General features: G+C 37.6%; 1 pseudogene; it reads right to left on the reverse strand.

The window, feature by feature from the left end:
- Positions 1–6,014: 6,014 nt before the first annotated feature.
- LOC148976920 (cortexin domain-containing 1 protein pseudogene) lies at positions 6,015–6,202 on the reverse strand (annotated as a pseudogene).
- Positions 6,203–11,132: the final 4,930 nt, after the last annotated feature.

Here is an 11,132-nt window from a genome sequence, read left to right on the forward strand (position 1 = left end):
GGTAATTTAGGATAGGGCATTTGGTTTTTAGGATGGGCATTTTGTATTTAGGATTGGGCATTTGGTAATTTAGGATAGGGCATTTGGTTTTTAGGATGGGCATTTTGTATTTAGGATTGGGCATTTGGTAATTTAGGATAGGGCATTTTGTATTTAGGATTGGGCATTTGGTAATTTAGGATTGTGACATTTGGTCATTTAGGATTGTGGCATTTGGTGTTTAGGATTGGGCATTTAGGTATTTAGGATTGGGCATTTAGGAATTTAGGATTGGGCATTTGGTATTTAGGATTGGGCATTTGGTATTTAGGATTGAACATTTGCTATTTAGGATAGGGCATTTGGTATTTAGGATTGGGCATTTAGGTATTTAGGATTGGGCATTTCATATTTAGGATTGGCCATAATGTATTTAGGATTGGGCATTTGGGTTTAGGATTGGGCATTTAGGAATTTAGGATTGGGCATTTGGTATTTAGGATTGGGCATTTAGGACTTTAGGACTGGGCATTTGGTATTTAGGATTGGGCATTTGGTATTTAGGATTGGGCATTTGGTATTTAGGATAGGGCATTTGGTTTTTAGGATAGGGCATTTTTTGTTTAGGATTGGGCATTTGGTCATTTAAGATTGGGCATTTGGGTATTCTGGATTGGGAATTTGGTATTTAGGATTGAGCATTTGGTTTTTAGGATAGGCATTTTGTTTTTAGGATTGGGCATTTGGTAATTTAGGATAGGGCATTTTGCATTTAGGATTGGGCATTTGGTCTTTTAGGATTGTGGCATTTGGCCGTTTGGTATTTAGGATTGGGCATTTAGGAATTTAGGATTGGGCATTTGGTATTTAGGATTGGGCATTTAGGAATTTAGGACTGGGCATTTGGTATTTAGGATAGGGCATTTGTTTTTTAGGATAGGGCATTTGGTCATTTAGGATTGTGACATTTAGGTATTTAGGATTGGGCATTTAGGTATAGGATTGGGCATTTAGGTATTCAGGATTGGTCGTTTGGTATTTAGGATTGGCCGTTTGGTATTTAGGATTGGGCATTTAGGTATTTAGGATTGGGCATTCGGGTATTTAGGATTGGGAATTTGGTAATTACGATTGAGCATTTGGTATTTAGGATTGGGATTTGGTTTTTAGGATAGGCATTTTGTATTTAGGATTGGGTATTTGGTCATTTAGGATTGTGACATTTAGGTATTTAGGATTGGGCATTTAGGTATTTAGGATTGGGCATTTAGGTATTCAGGATTGGTCGTTTGGTATTTAGGATTGGCCGTTTGGTATTTAGGATTGGGCATTTAGGTATTTAGGATTGGGCATTTAGGAATTTAGGATTGGGCATTTGGTATTTAGGATTGGACATTTGGTATTTAGGATTGGGATTTTAGGTATTTAGGATTGGGCATTTCGTATTTAGGATTGGCCGTTTGGTATTTAGGATTGGGCATTTGGGTTTAGGATTGGGCATTTAGGAATTTAGGATTGGGCATTTGGTATTTAGGATTGGACATTTAGGAATTTAGGATAGGGCATTTGGTATTTAGGATTGGGCATTTGGTATTTAGGATTGGGCATTTGGGGTTAGGATTGGGCATTTAGGAATTTAGGATTGAGCATTTGGTATTTAGGATTGGGCATTTAGGAATTTAGGGCTGGGCATTTGGTATTTAGGACTGGGCATTTGGTGTTTAGGATTGGACATTTGGTATTTAGGATAGGGCATTTTGGTATTAGGATTGGGCATTTGGTATTTTGGATAGGGCATTTGATATTTAGGATTGGGCATTTTGGTATTTAGGATTGGCCATTTGGTATTTAGGATAGGGCCTTTTGGTATTTAGGATTGGACATTTGGTATTTAGGATAGGACATTTTGGTAGACAGTCCACTTCACGTATACAGGCAGGAGCTATCTTTGGAAAACAGTGTCGACCAGTCGAACTACAAATCCCGTTCATAATTCAGAAGTTCGCTGAAAACGAGTTCATCTCACTTAACACAGCATTCTAAACAAAACAATGTAGTTGTCATCATTAAAAGCAACACCAAGTAACTTTTCCTCTGCGGTCACCCTACAGGTTGGAAGCGGAATTGTTCACTACCCCTGTTGTAAATAATTTAGCCTACCGCAGTCCACTGTCACACACACTCACTTTTTATGCAGCAATCGGCTTTGGAATGAACGATGTCCACAGACTAGGGGTGCTTCTCATTTCTTATTTGTGCATCCTCGTTTCCTTTCCTTGCTTCCTTTCCTTGCGTCTCAGCTCCACCCCCTGTAGGACGTGAGGGAAGGAAGCGAGGAAAGGAAAGGAGGACAGAGGAATCGAATAAAAGCTTTTTTATATACATTGGAATACTTGATCACTCGAGCGTCACTCCACAGTGTCATCAGCAGCGCTAAAAGGATCTGCCCTTATGTTGTTCAAGTTTGGTTATTTAATAAATTCATAATAAATAATAATAAAGATGGGCTATACTGTTGAAATATATGAGATGTGTGGTTTATATAAACTGCAAAGGTAAAGTATAAATTAAAATGATTGTGACCGATGTGAAGGGGGAGGAGAATTGACACGTGCGTCACGTTTAGTCAATATAACAGTTCCGCGTAGGATGCACCTGTGTATCCTCGCTTATGACTCCTCAGGAAGTCTCCTCACTCCTCTATCCTCGACTCCTCACGGTGCAATTCGAGAATTGAGATGTCCTTCAAGATGGCTGAGCTCGATCGGTTTCCGGGTCATAGGAGGGAGGACAGAGGAGCGAGGAGACGAGGAGGGATATTGAGAAGCACCCAAGGTAGAGTTGCATGATTTCATGAAAGTATGATGTATTGCGACTCAGAAACGAAGAAAAACATAATATTGACTTTTATAACACTTGACGTAAAGCGAGTCAAATTTGTAGTTTTCTTATGTCTCATTAGAACTACAGAAACGCGACCCGATCTGGTAATCTTACATAGAGTGGTTATAGCAGATATAGGACTGCAAAGCAAGTCCAAAATTGCCTTTCACCCTGTTACGACTTGAACCACTGAAACGATTTTGGAAACATTATTTAAAGGTAAAAAATCATACTTAGTGTTGCTTTAACTGAACATCCAGCGTCTCAACAAAGATGCTATTTCTGGCTTTGCCATTGTTAATATGGCAGCCAACGTGGATGGCAGAGCACGACAACTTTCACTTTGAAGAGGACGCTCTGCCAGTGTGCTCCTTAGCACTGGGAGTGCCCTCTGTTGTCCATGAGGTGCCACTGGATTAGTATTATCTGGGGACCACGTGTGATTTAGAAACCTTAACACTGATCAACGCACATACATAAGACCATATCGTTTAAATAACAATGTTACAGCGTGCATTTGACGTGCTAGAAGCAGTGAGTGATTTTCTGTCTTTTGTTCTTTAGTTATCATAATGACTTGAGATGGGCGATAACGACTTAAATATATCGCAATATTTTCTGGCATTTATTGCAATAATGATATCAATGACGATATAAATATAATACCATATTCACCACTATTTTTGGCTACAAGTGATAGTTGTATGCAAAGTAAAATGTACCCTTCATCAAATAGGCTCCTATAAAATACCAATTACCGTACATATAATAATAAAAAAAAACAGTAAAAATCCAAACACCTTCCCTTGCAGAAATGGAAAAGTTGCATTTATACGTTTCTTCTGTAAAAGTGCAGATAACGTTTAAATAGTGCAACTCTACTGAAAAACATCACACAGTAATAATTCAAATCATTTATAAGTTTGAAATGTAAAAAAACGAACAACGAATAATTATACTAATACTACTACGAATTCTGATACTAATAACAATCCCACACTAAAGATTTATGAACTGCCGGGTTCATGAATATTAATCACGTCTGCGTTTGCGCATTAGTTTCTGCTTGCTCATAAAAGCTGAATAATTTCAAATGAACTCCATTATTTTTACAGGAAAATACAACAAATAATATAATTTACATGTAGACGTCATGTACACTTCAATTCTGCGTGGTATGTAAGACTCTCTCTCAACGAGTGTGTGAGAAACACTGAGCGCTCTCAGCAAAGTGACAGCCAGTCATGCGGCTCACTAGTGTTTACTGCGGGTCAAACACACTGTGGATTCATTGAGATGAACTGATATAACGGATCACTTGACGGTGAGCGAAAGCACAGTGTTCGGCGAGATGGCCAGATAAAAATATATCTGTGTGTACCAGATTGTAGAGGTAGTAACTTGTTTAGCGATAAACTTCACCTCAGCCTTCCGCCATGCGCGTGAGCTGCGAATGGGTCCCATCATAGGCTTTATTGTTATAATGGTGGGAAGACTAATTCTTATCGTGAGGAAGATTTTTACCGGTATATCGCCAACGATAATATATCGCCCATCTGTATTAATGACACATTACAGCAGCGGGTTTAATTAGGCTGCTGTCACTTTAAGACCTGACGCACATGACGTGGATCTGACACACATCCTATTTTCTCACAAATCTTTACATGCATTTAAGAGTTAATTTTATTGATTTGCTTGAATAAGAGCATGATATTATTATGCCAAAGAATGACAGAAAAAAATGGATACTGCATTGATTGCGTTAAATGTTTTTAAAGTGTTAAACTGAAATTAATTGCATGTGTAAACACGTTAATTTTGACTTTTAAGATTTTTGCGAATTTTTGAAAGAAAGATCAAAAAGAAAAACAATGCAGATTTATTTTCTACAGTCATTTTTGGTCATATTTACCAGGGGTGCCATTAATTCTGAGCACAACTGTAAATACATACACACATATCTGCTTTATGTCGGCCACCCTGCTCTCGAAGATATCGCCGAGCGGCCATCCAGAATCCAACATCGGTCAACCAATAATTATTAATAATAGCTAGACGACTTCTGTTGCTATATAGCATGCAATTAATTTTAAACCATTGTATGGTGGAGAAAATGCCGTTTTACTGTTAATACAAATAAAGCTCACTCTGATTATGATATGTAAGTTACAATATAGTGTTGTCTGATATAGTTTTTGGGTACAAACAAGTTACTCGCAGTAAATAAAGAAAACAAGATGGTCAAACAATAAGACAAAACAGAGTTGAGCTATATAGCTATGATTAGTTTTATGTCAATAAAGGTATCCCAAACAGTTGCTCACCTAATAAAAACATAATATATTTAAAAAAAACATAATAAAAAGCATCTGTAGTGTTTCCAGGTGTCACAATGACACTGGTTAAAATAAAGTGGTTATTTCTCTGGATTTAAACATTGTTGGAAACATTTGGGATACAAATCAACAAAATATAACAAATCCAAAAATCTTACATATTGTCCTTTTAAATATGTGTAAATGATTAACTATATGCGGTGTATATATGGATTTTTTTCCTTTCCCTTCCTTTTTTTCAAATTGATCATATTTCATATTTGCATCATAATATGGTAGTTTAATTAAAAGACTATTTATTGTAATACCTCACCTTAAAAATACTAAATAACATCTTTCTTTTTTTTTTATAAAACATTTTTATTATTTAGCTGCTATTCAACATGCATAAATAAAATCATGCACTAGATGCACATTAACTAATTAACTCCCATTCACTCTAAGCATTTCAAATGTTTCAAATTTAATTATGTGAGGAAAGCTCACAGTTTCAATATTGCCATGTGATCACCTGGAAAAGTGTAATAAGATCCATCCATGTGGTCTTGAGTTTCACGGCACTACAGTTCTTTCAGTTAAGACTCACTGAACCAAAAACAAAATAATATTCAGTGAGCCACTGCATGTTTCCCCTGTCAGCCAATCACATCAGTTTTATTTATTTAGTTGTGCTTAATGATTGGCAGGACGCAACTCGGATCCCTTTTCCAGGCTGAGCTCCAAGAGAAATCTAAGAGGTTAGAGAAAGTTTAGATGGTCTTTGGCTATAATCCAATTGTCCTCCATCACAAGTTTAATGCATCCATTGATTCTTCATCCCTCCTCTTCCATCTCTTCCTGATAGGTTGACGCAGAAATGGAGCTGTACGGATCCAGAACCATCTGAGCACAACGCACCATTGTAACCAGCAGAAACAAACACAGCAGGGCCAAGAAGAAGAGAGCAAAGCCCAAATCCACATCGATGTCCAGTCGAGACATCTGAGGAGGAAGGTCCATGATTGAGGAATCAACTCAAGTAGTAAATCAGAGATTCACCGAGTGAAAAGCACAAACCCCCAAGACATGAGCCTGATTTGGTCACTTAACTGCGTGTGAGCGTGTCACATAAGTTCCCTCTTGTTCTTGTCAAAAGCAACCCTAGTCGGTCGTGTTGTGCTTCTGTTGGTGTAAAACAGTTGCTAGTCAGTTCTGTTTCAGACGCATCTCACATTCCAGCACACAACAGTCTTTTCTTCATCCATTTGGGGGACTTTTCATAATAACACGTTTGAAAGTAAATCAAGCATTCGATCTCGAAATTTCATACGCGACCAATGCGAAACCAACACGTTTAAAAGAATTACCTCGATGGGTGGTGATGGCTGATCCTGTCGGTGGCTCACCCCGCAGTCGTTGGTCAGGGATACGTGTTCTCTTATCTCCGGTATTGGCTTGTCTTCCTTTGGTCTGAGAGACATACACACCAACACTTGGCACCTGTGTCCTCAATGAATAGTTAAACAGGAGTTTGGTAACAATCAGGCCTTATATGGCATTAAAAAAACGCCCCTTTATGCTGCTTCAGAAACACTAGATTCCACTCCATGTGTTTCCGGCAACTGGTGATCATGACGAAGAACTGGACACTGACAGATTTCAGACCGCAGGAAATGACACGTGGCGTCAGGACAATGATTGATGGAGTTCACATGGATGTCGCTGGCAACTGAAAGCTTTAAAAGGGTATGCTTTTAAATCATTCCTTTTTACATATAAATCATACATTTGTGGTCTATATAAAGCGAAACTGCAATGCTTGTGTCTGAATTCCTCATCATTATAGCTCCACAGGCCCCTTCTCTACCCCTTTTCTGATGTGCGTCTGTGGGCAACCCGTTTTGGAGCGGCCCCTTTAAATAAAAAGGAGATGCGTCACACCTTTTCTCCAGGTTGCTGAGTTCACACCGGTTCAACTCCACCCCGTTCAGACATTTTTGTAGTTTGATTAGAAATACACGATTATATATATTCAAAGAACATTTTTATTCATACTTACAAAATGTCAATAACGGAAGACTTGTCCTTCAAGCCTTACATGTGCGATCCAGAGCGAGCAAGTTGAAAAAGACGACGACGAACCTGCAGAACGTCTTCATATGGATGTTGTGCAATGGTATGTAAGTGTATTGTGTGTTATAAGTGAAAGTCGATTATTTCTCTTGGTAAAACAAGCACACTGACAAGATAAATGACTACAGTCTAATCTTACCTCTAAAAATCTGTATTGATAATATGATACGTTTATAAAAGCATCAGAAAACACAGCAGCTAAATGACCATTGATGAAACTCAAGAACAATAATACTGCAGACGTCTAATGTTACTTCAAACAAAAACAAAGAGAAATGTACTGCTAAACCATGACCACCATGTGTTTTAAGAAAGTAAAGTACTTTATTTTTATTAACGATATTTACAGCTTATCGAAATGCTCTGTTCGTCATCTCCAAAGATAGAAGGAATTGACCCCTCATTCAGACGAAGTCAATCGGCAAACCCTTGTTTATACTGGCGGAGGTTGTTGAAGTTCGAGTTCTTGAAGTGCTTCGGGTCATGTAGCTGACGGTGGAAGATCAGAGGGTTGTTCCATAAAACAAGATTCGAAAATAAGCCAGGCTTATTTTGGTTAGTCAAACTTATTGTCGGTGAATTCTGTTTCATAAAGCAAACTTAAAATAGTTCAAACTCGGTTACCCTGGAAACTTATGCTGGGAAACTAGCCTGGTCCGGGGCAGGCTAACTGTCAGGCTAAGTCTGAGTTCAGGCTTAACGAGCATACAATTTATACTCACCTGCTGGTATTTCGATGTCATTTTATTTTACTTAACCACTATTAATGCAACTTTTTTTTTAAAAATAAATAAGGAAATGTACTTTACTAATAAATGTAAGAAATTATATGGTATAAATGCACTAAGAAATGTTCAAAACTTGTGTATTTAATTGGTGAGTTTGTTTAATGAGTTTGGTAATTAATGAAGTATATAAATAGGGAGCTGAACTCGTTTCCAAACTTAACCATGGCATGTCCTTTCATAGATGAGGTGTTGGATGAGGGAGCTATAGTCTTGCGGAGGGCATTTTAAAGAGAGAGAACTTTCAGAGACAGGTCAGACCCATTGGCATTAAATGACAGCTAACTATATGAACGATATAAGTTCTCAAGAGTTGGGATTGCATATATTTGTAGATTACCAAGCCCACACATATACATATAAAATTATTTTGTTTAATATGGTCTAAACCATGACTGTGTAGCCTTTAAAATTTTCCCTGGCCCCTCAACTTTCTCCTTATTTAATGTGATTTGTCTTTATTCAGAGTGAATCTGCCTGTTAGGGGTGAAAACACACAAATAAATGTTGTGAATGATCAAAAAGATAATGTTTTTTTTTCTTTTCCTTTAAAAAAAAAAGGTAGTTCTACTTGCATTTTTCTGTAGCTGTTGAATTTCCAGCTCCAACTTCCTCATCTTTAGTTTTTTATACTCGATGTCGATATCAGTTGCTTCCATTTATTTAAGGCAGTATCGTTTATACTCTCCTTTTATGTTTTCTGGGTTATGTAGCAACATTTCAGTTATTTCATTACTCTTGTCACATTGTTTTAATTTCTTAATACTCTAGAACAGAACTCTAGAACAGTGTCAGCATCCTGAAAACACATTATGATCATTTTATCACACAAGTACACTTTTTAATATTCAATACAGTATAGCATGGATGGAGTACCCCCTCCTTGAACATACAGACAGTCTCCTCATCCTCCTCAACTGATGGGCCTTCTCAAACTCAGTTAAACTCATTAGCTTACATAACTGATTAAAAAGGTCTCATACTCACAGGCAACATGATGTCTGGTGGATCCATAAAGCATACAGAATCTTGATAGAACATTTTTTTTTTACCAAAATGCACCATTACAATAGCACAAGTACCACATGACATTACTGCTATGATGTACTTAGGCCTACAATGTAAAATACACACACACACACACCTTTTATATACTCACTCCTTATAATACGTGATATCATTTTAGATGATGCCCCCCCCACCCCCCTCAGTCTTCTTTTTGGTCGCTTCAATAAAGAAAATAATTAACAACAACAACAAAAAAAAAAACCCTGATTAGTTGTAACTTCAAGCTGGCATTGATTACATATACCGTAAGATTTACGTACCATTCAGACTATATTTTTATATTTTATTTTCACCTGCTGCCAGGTTCTTTTTCCTTCACTTTTGCTGCTGCGTGAAAGCAATTAACGTTAGCCTACTGTTATTCACACACACATTTTGCAATGTATTGTGACACACATTAAATGTTGAAGCATTTTAAATAGTTTACACCGCTACTTACGCATTGAGACGATCAGCAATTTCCTGCCAAACTTTCTCTCTTGCTTTCTTTAATGCCGCTGTATTGACTTTTTTGGTGATGACATCTTTAAATTCTTCATTATATGTTTCTGTGAACATCGCTGCTCTATCTTTTCCTTTTGTTGCCATGGTAGCCCACAGTATATCGATTGACCCATGCTCGACTTTTCAGGACTTTTAGAGAATGGCGTGCACGCGCAATTATCTAGACTATTTAAACCTGACTCAAATTAGTAAGATCATATGATCCTAAACTTACTGTTATGGAACCAATTTAAGCGCGGATGTTTAACTCGGCTCATTCAAGTCAGGTTTTGGACTTTAATCCCCGCTTTTCTAAGCGGCTTTTATGAAACAGCCCCCAGCTGAGGGGATGATATTTTGGTGATTTGAGTGATAATGTTTATTTTGACTTTATAGTTTATTTTTGGACTTCATAGTTTAAATGTGTATTTCTGTATGGTGAATTTCATAATTTGGTTGCCGCTGTATTTTATTATTGCTCTATTGTTGAAGTTGAGTGTCATGTGATCCTGTGTGTGGCTGTGCTGAATAATTCTGGACGTGTCAGCGTCAATGTAATGATGAGATGTGAAACTAAGACCGCATGATAGTGCTCCTGACTTAAAGGATTAGTTCACTTTTGAAAAAACTTTTGCTGATAAATTACTCACCCCCATGTCATCCAAGATGTCCATGTCTTTCTTTCCTCAGTCGAAAAGAAATTAAGGTTTTTGATGAAAACTCCTTATAATGATTTTTGATTTTTCTCCTTATAATGGACTTCAATGGGAACCAGGTCCAACCGAGGTCCAAACGACAGTTAATAACAGTTTCAGATGCAGCTTCAAATGTCTTTAAACGACACCAAACGATGAATAAGTGTCTTATCATGCGAAACGATCGGTTATTTCAAAGCTTATTTCAAAAATATAACTTTTCTAAGGACAAATGCTAGCCTTGTAATATATTGTGAGGCGCGTTTGCAATGTCACGTAATACGTAATTACGTTCAAAAGGTCACGGGCGACGTAGCCGGAAGTACAGAATCAATATCGTCCGACATCGTTGTTTTACCTTTTAATTCCTTTTTTGTAAACGGCGTTTGAGTTAGTTTTCACGTTCAACCTATGCGTTCAACTTGAAAACACTCTGACTCTGTACTTTCGGCTACGTCGCCCGTGACCTTTTGAATGTAATTACGTAAAACGTGACGTTGCAAACGCGCCTCACAGAATGGAGAAAGGCTAGCATTGTCCTTAGAAAAGTTACATTTTTGGAAAAAGCTTTGAAATAACCGATCGTTTCGCATGATAAGACCCTTATTCATCGTCTAGTGTCGTTTAAAGACATTTGAAGCTGCATCTGTAACTGTTATAACTGTCGTTTGGACCTCGGTTGGACCTGGTTCCCATGGAACATGGAGACACTTAATTTTTCGCCCGAAAAAAAAAACACGAAAGGGGTACCACTGTCGTTTTTTTTTCCGGGTGGAATTTTTGAGTTT

This window comes from Pimephales promelas, chromosome 12, assembly GCF_988280905.1.
Source record: "Pimephales promelas chromosome 12, fPimPro1.hap1.1, whole genome shotgun sequence".
Classification (NCBI taxonomy): Eukaryota; Metazoa; Chordata; class Actinopteri; order Cypriniformes; family Leuciscidae; genus Pimephales; species Pimephales promelas.